This window comes from Schistocerca americana, chromosome 2 (genome assembly GCF_021461395.2).
Source record: "Schistocerca americana isolate TAMUIC-IGC-003095 chromosome 2, iqSchAmer2.1, whole genome shotgun sequence".
NCBI lineage: Eukaryota > Metazoa > Arthropoda > Insecta > Orthoptera > Acrididae > Schistocerca > Schistocerca americana.
Genome location: NC_060120.1, coordinates 665,854,287 through 665,870,422, shown reverse-complemented (window position 1 = coordinate 665,870,422; position 16,136 = coordinate 665,854,287).

Sequence of the window (16,136 nt, the reverse complement as noted above, 5' to 3'; positions counted from 1 at the left end):
ATATTCTGCAATAGAAAATCATAATTGATGATACTGATACAGTAATAACGATTTTCATTACATTTTGATCTAGAACTGTCAGAGTGTATGGCCAGTAGGTGTTAGTTACTGGGTCATAAAACTGTACAGTAGTAACAGTATGTGGCAGTCTGTATGTGAAATGGGGTTCAGCTGCTGAACTTTCTCCAATATCACAAATGCAACTTCGGTAATTATGATCTTTGTACAAGGCAACTGTTATTTCCATGAATTCATTTGATGGGCAGTTGTGGTCAGTTTACATTTGGTGACTACCATCACTCCAAACACAATTGTGGCAATAATGGTCAGCAGGAAAGGGGGACTATGATGGTTAGTTTAACTGGTGGGCAATGAGGGTCAGATTAAAGGGTGGGCAAGTGGTGGTCAGTGTGGTGTCACCGCCAGACACCACACTTGCTAGGTGGTAGCTTAAATCGGCCGCGGTCCATTTAGTACATGTCGGACCCGCGTGTCGCCACTGTGTAATCGCAGACCTAGCGCCACCACCAAGGCAGGTCTCGTGATACGAGAGAGCACTCGCCCCAGTTGTACGCGAACCTAGCTACCGACCAGATGTACGAAGCCTTTCTCTCTCATTAGCCGAGAGACAGAATAGCCAGCAGCTAAGTTAATGGCTACGAACTAGCAAGGCGCCATTAGCCATACAGTGATTGTACTTAAAGCCTCCTGTGTATCGTCAAGATCGATGTACCTCAATCAATGAGTAAAGTTAAGTATTAAACCTGCTCCGTACTTTTCTTCCTAACATTAATTACGTATCCTGTTCCAGTACTTCACGCCCGTCTGCGTTAGTCTAGCTTGCCTTTTCAGCCATCTCAACTTCACGGTGTCGGCCCAGCTACCGACACAATAGTCAGTGTACAGGTTGGAGACAATGATTGTCAGTTTACGGGGTGACTGCCATTACCCCTGGATACTGCTGGATTGGACAATGACAGGTGCATGTGCGGGGTGAGGGAAATAACAGTTAGTTTACCAGGTGACTACCAATACCCCAGATATTATTGGTGGGCAATGAGTTTACAAACCATTACCCTTGATATTACTGCGGCAATGGTGGTCGGTTGACATACGGTGACGATCAGAATGCAGCACTTTATTCAACAATGAGGAAAAATAGCGTGTGGACAGTGGTTGTCAGCTACTGTGTTTTAAAACCAGAAGCTACCAGTGTGTGCTCCACAACTACAAGCATCAGACAAAAATAACCGTAAAAAATTGCATCATATGTCACCGACTACACAAGTAGGAATTCGTTCCAGAAAGTTGTGACTTGTCCCAACATGCAAAAAGCAGTAGTCAGCAAGTTGAAACTTGTCAATAAGAGCAAGCTGACGCTTGTTCCAACAAGGAAAAGTGAAAGGGTAATGAGCCTGGATCTGGGAGTGATAAAGAGCTGGGTGTATCAAACTTAAATATTTTATGCTTTTCCTTTTAATTGCAGATGTGGATTCTTAAATTTAAAACCTTGGCAAAGAGACACTGAAAGGCTATTAACAATGATTTGGATTAATATTTTAGAATAAATATGGAAATTCAGAAAACTTACTCAAAAAATCTTGCAACTTGTGTAATCAGTAAGAAAATGGTGTTTCTAACTATAATTCACAACAGAGCTACAAGCAATATAAAATTTACAGTTTTGAAAATAGAATTGATATCAGTTTCAGCCAAAGTAAGAGTAGTATTCGGCAAATTCAGACATGCGAATACCGTTACTTTAGTACAAATATTAAATTATTCTCATCTATAAGTGCATTCAAGCTGTAAGTTAGATGAACAGTAACATCCACGCGTATTTTATAATGTTATAGAACAGATTTTCATGTATTTTCATTTCTTTAATATGTGGTACAAAGATAGAACTAAACTCACAGATAAACCTATAAGTTTACGTCAATAGTGCCAATAAGCAAGACGCTTTCATTTTGATATTTTTGAAGTAATACAGACAATTTTGACGTGGAAATATTTAGTTTGAATCTCAAGGTCCATTGCGCATTATAAAGTGTAGTACAGATACTGAAATTTAGTCATCAACAACTGTTGCTGAATCTGTGTTAGCAGATGAGTCAATATGCAAGCCATGTGTATTTTTATAACATTAAATGACAGTTAACTTGCAGCAGTAGTGCCACATGGGGTACATTTTCCAATTCTCACGTATTTTGAAAATACATCAAAAAACGTATTACATCACCTCAATTTCGGGAGTTCCGGAACCTGTACAGAAAATTGGAATAAATATCAATATAAACGTCATCTACGGCCTTTTTATTGCTCATGAAAACCACACATTGCATGTTGTACCACCATAGAGTGAGATCTTCAGAGGTGGTGGTCCACATTGCTGTACACACCGGTACCTCTAATACCCAGCAGCATAGCCTCCTGCATTGGTGTATGCCTGCAATTCGTCGTGTCATACTATCCACAAGTTCATCAAGGCATTGTTCGTCCAGATCATCCCACTCCTCAACGTCGATTCTGCGTAGATCCCTCAGAGCGGTTGGTGGATCTTGTCGTCCGTAAACAGCCTTATTCAATCTAGTCCAGGCATGTTCGATATGGTTCATGTAGGGAGAACATGCTGGTCACTCTAGTCGAGCGATGTCGTTATCCTGAAGGAAGTCATTCATAAGAAGTGCACGATGATGGTGCGAATTGTCGTCCATGAAGACGAATGCCTCGCCAATATGCTGCCGATATGGTTGCGCTATCGGTCGGAGGATGGCGATCACATATCGTACAGCCGTTACGGCGCCTTCCATGACCACTAGCGGCGTACGTTGGCCGCACGTAATGCCACCCCAAAAGAGCAAGGAACCTCCACCTCGCTGCAATCGGTGAACAGTGTGTCTGAGGGATTCAGCCTGACCCGGTTGCCTGCAAACACGTCTCCGACGATTTTCTGGTTGAAGGCATATGCGACACTCATCGGTGAAGAGAACGTGATGCCAATCCTGAGCGGTCTACATCTACATGTTGTACCACCATAGAGTGAGACCTTCAGAGTTGGTGGTCCACATTGCTGTACACACCGGTACCTCTAATACCCAGTAGCATATCCTTTTGCATTGATGTATGCCTGTATTCGTCGTGGCATACTATCCACAAGTTCATCAAGGCACTGTTGGTCCAGATCATCCCACTCCTCAACGTCGATTCTGCGTGTTGTTGGGACCATCTGTACCGCGCTGCATGGTGTCGTGGTTGCAAAGATGGACCTCGCCAAGGACGCCGGGAGTGAAGGTGCGCATCATGCAGCCTATTGCGCACAGTTTGAGTCGTAACACGATGTCCTGTGGCTGCACGAAAAGCGTTATTCAACATAGTTGCGTTGCTGTCAGGGTTCCTCCGAGCCATAATCCGTAGGTGACGGTTATCCACTGCAGTAGTAGCCCTTGAGCAGCCTGAGTGAGGCATGTAGTCGACAGTTCCTGTCTCTCTGTATCTCCTCCATGTCCGAACAACATCGATTTGGTTCATTCCGAGACGCCTGGACACTTCCCTTGTTGAGAGTCCTTCCTGGTACAAAGTAAGATCGAACCGCGGTACTGATCGTCTGAGCATGGCTGAACTACACGCAACATGAGCCGTGTACCTCCTTCCTGGTGGAATGACTGGAACAGATCGGCTGTCGGACCCCCTCCGTCCAACAGGCGCTTCTCATTCAAGGTTGTTTACATCTTTGGCGGGTTTAGTGACATCTCTGAACAGTCAAAGGGATTGTTTCTGCGATACAGTATCCATAGTCAACCTTTATCTTCAGGAGTTCTGGGAACTGGGGTGAAGTAAAACTTTTTTTGATGTATATGTATAATTTTGGTGCAAAGTTCATATTTTCCAGATACCAATCTTTCCTCTCTGTGTGTGAAACTTCGTATCCCTTTATCTTGCCCTTGCTTAGGTCTCGTTTTATGGAGCATTATGAAGTTACTTTTGCGAATTACAATAATTTTCAGTTTTCAAGCCAAAATCATCTTTTCGAAAAACTTTTCTACCACCTAAAATTGCGCTTGGCCATTTTGTTTGTCTTCGGTTATGTTGTGTGTTTTTATACATATTTTAGAGAATTACAATTAGATCTTCGTATCGCTTTGTAGCTGATTATGGAAAGGAACAGAAATACAGTCTTTAAAGGTTTTAGAGGGCTTTGACGCCTTATTTCTGATTGGAAAATGTTGCAGCCATCCATGAACGTTTTGTACATATCCTAAAGTAGGCCAAGGTCAAAATGTAATGAAAATTAATCTTAGTCAATATCATTGGTAGTATTTTTCTAGTGTAGTACTTGATTCATTATCTTCTCCCCCATCCCTAAAATGGTGCTTCGTCAGTTTCTTTTTTTAATACTCTCATTAGGTCTATGCCGATATGTTCATTGCCTGCTCACATATGTTTTGTACAGTTATAGAACAGTTTATATGTGAGTTAGATCGTCAAAATCTCGAGCTATTTGGAGGTTACTGTCCATAAAGCTCCAAACGTTCTCTATCGGGGAGAGATACGGCGACCTTGCTGGCCAAGGTAGGGTTTGGTAAGCCGAAGACAAGCAGTAGAAACTCTCACCGTGTGCAGGTGAGCACTATCTTAATGAAATGTGAGCCCAGGATGGCTTGCCATTAAGGGCAACAAAACGAGTTGTCGAATATCACGGACGTACCACTGCTGTAATGATGCCGCGAATGACAAGCAAACTGGTCCTGCTATGATATTACTTTGCACACCATACCATCACTTCTGGTTATCGGGCCGTATGGCAGACAACATTGAGGTTTGTATCCCATCTCCAGACAGTCTTCTCTGTTCATAAGAGCTCAGTTCGACACAAGGCTCATCACTAAAGACAACTCTACTCCAGTCAAAGAGATACCAGATGGAATGTGTGCCCGACAACATTCCAAACGGGCTTATTGGTGTACAGAGGTCAATGGTAGTCGGCGCAAGGGGCGCCGTGAGCTCAGCCCCCACCCCCTTGAGCTGCCTATTAATGGTCCTTGTGGTTACCGAAGCACCAATCGCTCGTCGGATCGATGATAATGATGAATCCCGGGCTCTGAGTGGCTCTCTGACAACTGCTCGCTCCTGACGTTCTGCCGTTTCTCTAGGTCGACTGCTTTCCTCTTGACGCTGTGTTCGGCCAATGTCGCCGAACAGTTGCGTTGCTCCTATTCAAATGTCGAGCGATTTACCGATAACTCCCACTGGCTAAGCCCAACTACACGTCCTCTTTCAAATGCTGACATCTACTTAACTTGTTGATGCGCCTCCCTGCGACGCATAGTTACTGTTCAAATGCGAAATTAAATTTCCATAGACTTGATGCCCTGGTATCGACATGTCCTATGTTTACCTTGCCAGATGCGCCGTGAAATTGCGTTGCTGCGTCACAACATCATCCATCGGACACCAAAGTTCACAGTTTTGTATTTTCTGTCGATACCTGTATGAAAATCAACTTGTGACCAATTTCCATAGCTCCTTCGGGCTCATCGGTTTTTTTGTCGTGGAGTATACATCCTGGGCGTTCTGAGGCCTACATCATCTTTTATAGGCTTCACGAGCTGTCGAAGTTTTTGTTGGAGGCCTGTAGACTGAGTCGATTTAATGTCTCTTTAGAACCCACCTAACTTTCTCTGTCACTGAGGCCCAGAACAATAAAGGCACAAGCTTCTTCCCGTCCTCCTCGAAGACCTTCTGCTCAGGTGTCTTTGGTGAAATGGGTTGCTAACTTTGTTGATTGTTGAAATCGTTTTCCTTAAATACTATTCGTAAGTGACTCAGTTGTTGTGGTAGTTCTGAAACAACGGCCGCTCGATGCACCAAGGTCCTCAGGAAAGACTGTCTCTGTGCTTGGTGGTGGTAGCTGGTAGCGTGCAGATATTCGTCGGTATAAGTTTGGTTTCCGGCGGACAAGGAAGTCAGGCAACAGCAAGGCACCTCCTGATACTAGGCTACTGCAGGCACGGGAATGTGAAAACTTAGTGACACGTATCTCTGAAGATGGGTTTACATCCGTCAAAACCATGGTCAAAGGTTGAGTGTAACCATCTTTTCTTGCGACTGGATGGCTGGTTTGAGTTCAATTACAAAAATTTGTAGTAAATGGAAAAATCAGTAGCATCAGTGAAACATTCTATACTTCAAATGCGCAAGAGCTAGCAATACAGCAAGGTCACAGCGTAAATAAGAAAATTGCATAGAACATCTAATCATCTGTACTGGTGGTCGAACGACCAGGATTTGGGAGTGGGTGTCCAGGGCTAATGTTAAAGGAGAACTGTAAATTCGGTCGAAAAAAGAGCATACATTTCAGTATACGGAAGACAAGGGACGCGCCCTAGGGTAGGGAGTTACTAGGCGTAGGCTAGTCTAGGATATCGAACACAGTAAAGAAGTGAGCAACGGGAGGGGAGGCGGTTCATGTTAGGTTCTGTTGGTGGCCAGTCATGGTGTGCATAACCAGAGCCTCTGTTTCCCAAGAAGTCCGTCCTAGTCGAGATCTGAATCACAAGAGAGAGAAGTGCCTGAGTTCCGCTCTCCAGATCGGCTAAACCGATGGCGTGAATTCACCAGCAGCTTCATTAGTAGGCTGAAGGCGACTCTCGTCAGCAGCTTTAATCGGACAGAACTGCCTCGGCTCTGAAAGGCAGGCAGCTTGGACCTTGTAGGCACAACCGGAGCTACTCTAGAAGAAAACTTGTAAGGATTTCACTTGAATCTTCGAAATATTTTTTAATCAAGTCCGTAAACTATTCCTTGAGTGGCTGAAGTGACTGCCTCGCACACATATTCTACAGACTGGCGTTAAAAATATAGGCTACGCTATAGTGATTTTTATAGATTATATGACGATACATTAGGTGATCTATGTTGCGCTGCCAGTTAGGCTAATAGCGTAGGGAACTACCCAGCGAATGAAACAGGAAGTTCATACTTCCTTCCACACAGTATCGCTGGCGTAACAATGGTCTCAGATAAAGACATATCATCATCGTCATCTTCATCATCATCATTTATATCAAGGATTGGGACTTTTGATCCGTTCCGGTTCCTTCAAAAATTGGTCAATTTTTTTGTCACTTTTCTTCCTAAAGATCTTTTGCCTCTTGGTTTACATTGTTTTATGGCTTTATTGATCCTTGCAACTGGCATACGATCTATATGATCTTTCCACCTAACATATTATTTTATCATGTCAGTTATGTTTTGCATATTTGGTTGGTTGGTTGGTTGGTTTGGGGAAGGAGACCAGACAGCGTGGTCATCGGTCTCATCGGATTAGGGAAGGATTGGGAAGGAAGTCGGCCGTGCTCTTTCAGAGGAACCATCCCGGCATTTGCTTGGAGTGATTTAGGGAAATCACGGAAAACCTAAATCAGGATGGCCGGACGCGGGATTGAACCGTCGTCCTCCCGAATGCGAGTCCAGTGTCTAACCACTGCGCCACCCCGCTCGGTTTTTGCATATTTAGTTCAGGTCGGATGTCATCATTTCTCTTTTTATCCGCCAAAGTACAGTATATCCAGAGACGTAGCTAAGGAAATTCACTTCACATGCTTCTCTTCTCTTTTCATCTCCCTTCTTAAGGGTCCAATTTTCTGAATCCGTAGAGCAGTGCTGGTATAGCCATAACTTTACAGAACGTTAGTAGAGCATGTCTGTGAACTTTCTATCCCAATGTCCTGCGTAAAGTTCCACAGAAATAATTAAATAGGTCTAAATTACTTTGCATTTTACTGTTTGTACTGCATGTAATAATGCATCTTTAATATTTAAAAGTATTTAACTTACTCTATGATCTGCTTGTTAATTTCAGTCTTAACTCGCGAGAGCTGCTGCCTAAAAATGCCATGGTTTTTGTCGTTGTGATGGAGAAGTTCAGATTGTATTCTCTGGCTATTTTACTTCTTGTAGAGTCATTTTCATTTTGATTGGTAATACCTCGGTCGTCAGCCAAAAGTAGTGTACTAACATCCACTACATTTGTCTTAAAATTTATTATTGCCTGTACCCAAGTTTTGGTTACATCGTTGACACATACACTAAAAAGAGTGAGCGAAAAGTAACACCCTTGTCTAGTTCCTTGGTTTATTTCTGCCATGTTATGTCTGCTGCTTGCCATTTTCATTTGTACAGCTCTTACAAGATGAGATCGGATCCCTGTGTTTCTTAAAATTTCCCTGCAGTTTGTTTCCATTTACTTTGTGATTCAAATGGCTCTGAGCACTATGGGACTTAACATCAGAGGTCATCAGGCCACTAGAACATAGAACTACTTAAACCTAACTAACCTAAGGACATCGCACACATCCATGCCCGAGGCGGGATTCGATTTACTTTATCAAACGCCTTTTTGTAATCAATGAAGGCAAGAAATGTTTGTAAACTGAAGTCATCTCTTTTACTAGTAGCTGCGTCACGGTGAAGATACAGTCCGAGCATGATCTGCGTTTTCGAAAACCATTTTCGGCACCAGGTAATATAGTTTTAACGATTGGTGATAGTCGTCTTGCTGAAATTCTAGCATATAAGTTATAACATGAATTCAGAAGGCTGATACCTCTGTAGTTCTGACATTTATGTCTGTGTCCTTTCTTATAAATTGGCCATTTATAGGCTATATACCGTTCTTCAGATGTATAACCATTTTGCCCGCACATATTCACCATTTCCATGGCTGAAAACAAATTTTCTGATTGAAAAATTAATATGGAGCTTTGATGCATTTCCGTAACAATCGAGAAGCAGGATATATTTTTTTAGTACCTTACTGTTAAGTTTGCCTTTAAAATAGTAGATCTTCCAATTACTCTGTGTTTACAACAAAACTAAAGATATTTACGGAACCCGCGGGTCACCTCTATCTGTCTTTCCACCACGCAATATGGACTCAGAAACAGCGTCAGAGAAGCATAAAGTTGATCACCAATTTATATATGTAGCCAAACAGTCAGAGGAAGCTTTAATAACTCTTACACGGTCTTCTCGTTTTCTCACTTCCGACGAATAGGAAGATGCACCAACCGTGTCTAAAGCTGGATGAGCATTCTTCGGCAAGTGGCAAGGTCATATTGTCAAACACGCAGCATCATAGTCCGGCTAATCTGTCATTCGTTGTCACGGGACCTAAAAACCCAAGGCTACTCTCACCCTAGGAACGCCTGGAGAGTAACTATGAGCAGTTTCTAGTACCTGTGTCCTGGCATGTTTAATTTTGTTAATGTTAAACTAGAGGATGTCCTAAATCTTGGTACTTGATTCCCACTAGCTTCTTTTAATAGTAATGTTTACCATCATTTCAGTGCACACATAAATTGTCGTAAGCAAAAAGTATCTATGTACTGAAAGTGTATAGTCTGTAACGGCCTTTCTGGTTTTATTAACTGTACCTTTAACTAAACTTTTAACAAACCTTTACCTCCCAAAAGTATCGGATCGTGTCTCCTAACATTAATGACGTTGCTACAACCCTGAAGTGATACAGATCAGTAAGCTATGCACATGAAAATCATAGCAATGTGATAATTTATAGACGCTCACTGGAAATTAGCTGCCCGACGAAAACTAGCGGATGTTTAATTATCTGCTTTAGTACCTGCCTGCCGGCCGGTGTGACCGAGCGGTTCTAGGCGCTTCAGTCTGGAACCGCGTGACCGCTACTGTCGAAGGTTCGAAACCTGCCTCAGGTATGGGTGTGTGTAATGTCCTTAGGGTAGTTAAGTTTAAGTGGTTCTAAGTTCTAGGAGACTGATGACCTCAAATGTTAAGTCCCATAGTGCTCAGAGCCATTTGAACCATTCGAGTACCTGCCTGCAAGAACTAAATGCTAAGTGTGTAAAATCTTCCTACATGAGGTGCATGACACTATTAACATGAGTAGTGACACAATTAACAGACATGGAGAAGGCCGAAATGAGGCTCAATAGCTTGTGCAAAAACTACTTCCACCCTGTGAGCTTTTGACACTCATTAACACATCTGCATGTCTTACATCTTTAAAACTTCGGCTTCACCACTGCACATAACGGAGGCAAGTCACAATGAAGCAAACATCCCAGAATTGCAGCTGGTTTATACACATATCAAAAAAACGTTTTGCATCACCCCGGTTCCCAGAACACCTGAAGATAGACGTTGACTGTGGATATTGTATCACAGACACTGACCCTTTGACTGTTCAGAGATGTCACTAAACCCGCCCAAAGATGTAAACAATCATGAGCAGCGGCTATGAGACGGAGAGGGTCCACTCATTCCACCAGGTAGGAGGTACACAGCTCCTGTTGTCTGTAGTTCAACCATGCCTAGACGGTCAATACTGCGGTTCGATCGTGTTCGTGTTGTTACTTTATGCCAGGAAGGGCTCTCAACAAGGGAAGTGTCCAGGCGTCTCGGAGTGAACCAAAGCGATGTTTTTCGGACATGGAGGAGATACAGAGAGGCAGGAACTGTCGATGACATGCCTCGCTCAGGGCGCCCGAGGGCTATTACTGCAGTGGATGACCGCTACCTACGGATTATGGCTCGGAGGAATTATGACAGCAACGCCACCATGTTGAATAATGCTTTTCGTGCTATCACCGAACGTCGTGCTACGACTCAAACTGTGCGCAATAGGCTGCATGATGTGCAACTTCACTCCCGACGTCCATGGCGAGGTCCATCTTTGGAACCACGACACCATGCAGCGCGGTACAGATGGGCCCAACAACATGCCGAATGGACCGCTCAGGATTGGCATCACGTTCTCTTCACCGATGATTGTCGCATAAGCCTTCAACCAGACAATCGTCGGAGACGTGTTTGGAGGCAACCTGGTCAGGATGAACGCCTTAGACACACTGCCCAGCGAGTGCAGGTGGAGGTTCCCTACCGTTTTGGTGTCGCGTTATGTGGAGCCGACGTACGCCGCTGGTGGTCATGTAAGGCGCCGCAACGGCTGTACGATACGTGAATGCCATTCTTTGACTAATAGTGCAACGATATCGTCAGCATACTGGCGAGGTATTCGTCGTCATGGACGAGAATTCGCGCTCCCATTGTGAACATCTTGTGAATGACTTCTTTCAGAATTACGACATCTCTCGACTAGAGTGGCCAGCGTGTTCTCCAGACATGAACCCTATAAAACATACCTAGGATAGATTGAAAAGGGCTGTTTATGGACGAAGTGACACACCAACCAATCCAGATTGAAAAGGGCTGTTTATGGACAACGTGACCCATCACACACCCTGAGGGATCTAAGCCGAAGCTCCATTGAGGAGTGGGATAATCTGGACCAACAGTGCCTTGATGAACTTTTGGATAGTATGCCACGACTAATACAGGCATGTATCAATGCAAGAGGACGTGCTAATGGGTATTAGAGGTACCGGGGTGTACAGCGATCTGGACGACCACCTCTGAAGGTCTCGCTGTATGGTGGTACAACATGTAATGTGTGGTTTTTATGAGAAATAAAAAGGGCGGAAATGGTGTTTATTTTGATCTCTATTCCAATTTTCTGTACTGGGTTCGGAACCAAGGTGATGCTAAACTATTTTCGATGTGTGTATATTTATTATTAACGAGGCGTCTAACTATATGAATGTTGTGGGACATTGGGGATCTAAAAATCAAAGTCAGGTAGAGAATACAAAATTTTTATTTAATCTAATCCTGTGAACATTTGAGAACTGAAAATTGTAGCAAACTAAAATAAAATGACTCCGAACTCCATGGGATTCACATTTTATTGCAATAGTGTGGGAAGCAAAGTTCTCTCCAGAAGCCTAACAATTTCCAAGCTACACTTGAAGGGGATATTGAATGCTCCTGCCGATGTGGCGAATGAGTATGTTCATTTTTCTACATAAGCAACAGAAACTTCCCATTCAAACCATGCGTCATGATTCTTGAGGTTGGCGTTGGTTTTGTACTGTGTCCCTCCACAGGTCACCAGTGACCACGCTGTCGGGTGCGTTACTTTGGATTTGTCAGTCCCGTAATTTTGGACGGAACCAACGAAATTTCTCACACAAGGGAGAAAGGTAAATTTCACCCTCAAGCACCCTCAGGGGAGAAGCTGTACCGGCCGGCGGCACAGTATCTGTTGCAAGGGCATTAGCACCAGAAACTGCCCACTATAGACATTTCTGGACACAGGACCGTTTCCGCATAAACTGGTGACAACTGGGAGGTGCTCGATCTCTGCTACTGAGACACCGTGAACAGCTTTTTGCCGAACTTAAGGGCCTGCCGAGCCTTCCAGAACGACTCCCCTCTGACGAGCAATCGAATATTTGCCGCTCCCAGCAAAATGTACCAAGCTCACACACTTGATCATCGTGTAATCGTGACAGAGCTGAGACAGTATCGCAAAGCGATATGTAAGGGTCATTTCTGCATCCTTTAATCACACCGTTGCTGTTCACTAGACTTACTTTGCCTTTCGCAAAAAGAGTAATTGTGGTCTAAACCTTGATCAAATTACTACAAAGGCTATCGTATTCTTCCGAAGACTCCAGCTGATATTATAGTGGCAGCACTATTCTGTATCACTTCACTAGTAACCTCAGCTTTTTCAGGTACTTTTATGTTATCTACTTAACAACAGTGTCATAATTCACTACTGCGGCCTGAACCAGTACAACCCTACCTTACATAAATCATTGTGAAAACATTATTTGCCAGTTTGTTAGAAAACAATTCTACTTTCCAGATTGACTCTATTATGATCGCAGTCATTTATTTCATATGATCAGCTGATTTCGACAATATGACATTTAAATCGTTGACAAATATAACACGTTCTCGTTCAGATATACTACGCTAGCAGTTGTATACAGTCTAAGAAAAAAACCGATGAGCCACGAAGGAATTATCCGAATCAGGTGTTATTCGGTAAATTTGACGTCCGTGAAGAGACAAACAAATGATTATAATTTCAGAAAAATTAGATGATTTACTCAAGAGAAATAGCTTCACAAATTGGGTCATTTGGACAGAATTACGAACTATATCCTTAAATACAACAGCCAACAACTCTTCCAATTAATGCCAAGCCCAATAACTGCTTGCATAAGGGAGAGAGGTGGACCAATGCGTTATCGACTTGCTAAATTTGAGAAGATATTTCTCTTGAATAAATCAACCAGTTTTTCTGAAACTGTAACCATTTCTTTGTCTGTACATGCAATCTGAGGAAGAAATTTCTGAGGAAGCACGTGTGAATCACATTTTGTATGGTAGTGAAACGTGGACTGTGGGAAAATATAAACAGAAGAGAACTGAAGCATTTACGATGTGGTGCTACAGAAGAATGTTGAAAACTGGGTGTACTGATAAGGTAAGGAATGAGGAGATTCTCTGCAGAATCGGTGAGAAAGGGAGTATGGTATATGGAAAACACTGAGAAGAGGAAGGGACAGGATGATAGGAATCAGGGAATATCCTCCTTGGTACTGAGGGAGCTCTAAACAGTAACAACTGCAGAGGAAGACAGAGATTGGAATACATCCGGGAAATAATTGAGGACACAGATTGGAAGTTCTAATGTAAAATGAAGAGGTCACCGCAGAAGAGGAATTCATGGTGGGTCGCATTAAACCAGTCCAAAGACAGATGACAAAAAAAGTACGTCTCAACTGCGATTTTTGTTCCTTTCGGATAATTCGTTCGTGGTGAGTCGTTTTTTTTTGTGTTAGAATGTATTTAATTAATAGACGTACACTGTACATACCCACACTGGGTGGCAGTGTAAAATTACGAGGATACGAATAAGAAATTGAAAATGATGCAGTACTGAAATCAGCTGATAGTGTGAAATAAATGACTGTGATCGTAAAACAGCCAAGGTGGAAGGTGCCTTTTAATAATGTTATGGGCGTGGCAGCCGATATAAAAAAATCATTATACTGCTTAATGAGAACCAAGATCATTCAAGCAAGTACAATTTCCATACATCTACATTCAGAATAGCCGAGTCTTTTCAAAATGAAGTATGAGCAAAAGCCGGCCGCTGGTGGCCGAGCGGTTCTGGCGCTACAGTCTGGAACCGCGCGACCGCTACGGTCGCAGGTTCGAATCCTGCCTCGGGCATGGATGTGTGTGTTGTCCTTAGGTTAGTTAGGTTTAAGTAGTTCTAAGTTCTAGGGGACGTCTGACATCAGCAGTTGAGTCCCATAGTGCTCAGAGCCATTTGAACCATTTGTATGAGCAAAAGTGAAACTTTAACTTATTCAAACTGCTTTTCCAAGGTGTTAGTAGGTAACTGACCATGAAAATAATATCACTACAACTGAGAAAATCCTCTGAGTGTGCTATAATTTGGAACTTTTACACTTACTTTACTGAACTAACAGAATAGCAGTATAGAACGGAAAACCATCTAGTCACATTCACGTTATGCAAAGCGAAACGGCATCAAGGTTCCACAACAACTCCCATACTATTCAAATACTTTCCAACACATATAAAATACTGGCTGACTGAAAAAGAACGGGTAAATATCTCTGTTTATTACAGAGAAACTGTTAAAGATACAAACATATTGTGCATGTCAATGCATAGAGGAAGGTTCAAAATTTTGTCGCAGCTGCCCTGTTGTTTGATCTTAGCAAAATGGCCCCTACACCAAAAGTGAAATCAGTTTGTGTGTTGAAGTTTCAGTCCTTCGTTCAAGTGCAACGTGCATACCGTCATAGATTCAGCAAGAAGTCGCCACTGCACAAGGAGATTTATCACTGACGCCGGCCGGGATGGCCTAGCGGTTCTAGGCGCGACTGCTACGGTCGCGGGATCGAATCCTGCCTTGGGCATGGATGTGTGTGATGTCCTTAGGTTAGTTGGGTTTAAGTAGTCCTAAGTTCTAGGGGACTGATGACCTCAGAAGTTAAGTCCCATATTGCTCAGAGCCGTTTAAACCATTTTTTATGACTAACACGGAAAATTCTTCAAAGCTGGTTGCATATGCAGACGTAACAGCAATGATTTGCCACGCATGTCTGACGAAAAGAAGCAGCGTGTCCAGGATGCGTTCACACAGAGCCCTTGGAAATCCAGAAGACGGGCAGGCCGGGAGCTTCAACTTGCTCAAATAACGGTGTAGCGCGCTCTGATATGATGCCTCCACGTGAAGCCTTACAAGTTGTGGTTACTGCAGCGACTGCGTCCCGTCGACAACAACAGGGGGTACGAATTTTGTATTTCCATTCACTAAGATTCGGCAAAGGGCACTTTTTCCTGAACAACTCGTCTTTTCGGACGTATCGATGTTTCGTCTATCGGCTAAAGTAAACCGCCATAATGTCAGAACTTAGGTGTAACAAAATCCTGGCGTCGTCACACAATATGAAAGTGATTCACTGAAACTGAATGTGTTTTGTGCCGTTTCTGTTCACGAAGCTGATAGACCTTTCTTTTTTGTGGAGGAAACTATGACAGGTCATACCAGGACCTGCTACAAAACTGATTCTTCCTTCAACTTCACGAAGATTCCAATGTATTCATTTTTATTTATGACGGCGTCCCGCCTCATTTTCACCTTAAGGTGCGACATTATCTTAACAACACCATACCGTAACGTTGGATTGGAAGAGGCGAACAACAAGATCTTGTTCATTGTTTTTGCCTTCCCGGGTCACCAGATCACACACCTGGCTATATTTTCTGTGGAAGTACGTAAAAGAGTCTTCGTCCCACCTATGGCAGCTATTCTTCAAGGGCTGGGAAATCGAAGTGCGGAAGCTGTCGATTCAGTAAACTGGGACCTGTTGATTCGTGTGTGAAATGAAATTGACTACCGTTTCGATGTTCCTCGAGCAACGCATGTCGCTTATGTTGAGTATAAGGTATAGTGTCTGTGCAAACATAAAACTCTGAACTACCCTCTATACAATGTCGTGCACAATATGTTTCTGTCTTTCGTAGTTTGTCTGTAATAAACAACTGAAACCTGTTCTTTTTTAAATGACCCTGTTTCGTCCAAGCAACACTTTACAATAGGAAACGATGAAAACATATGCGAAATGACCAGTCCACAATAATTTACAAGACACTAGAGTACTTTTTCAAGACTGTTTGTATATTGTTTCAAACAGTAACAA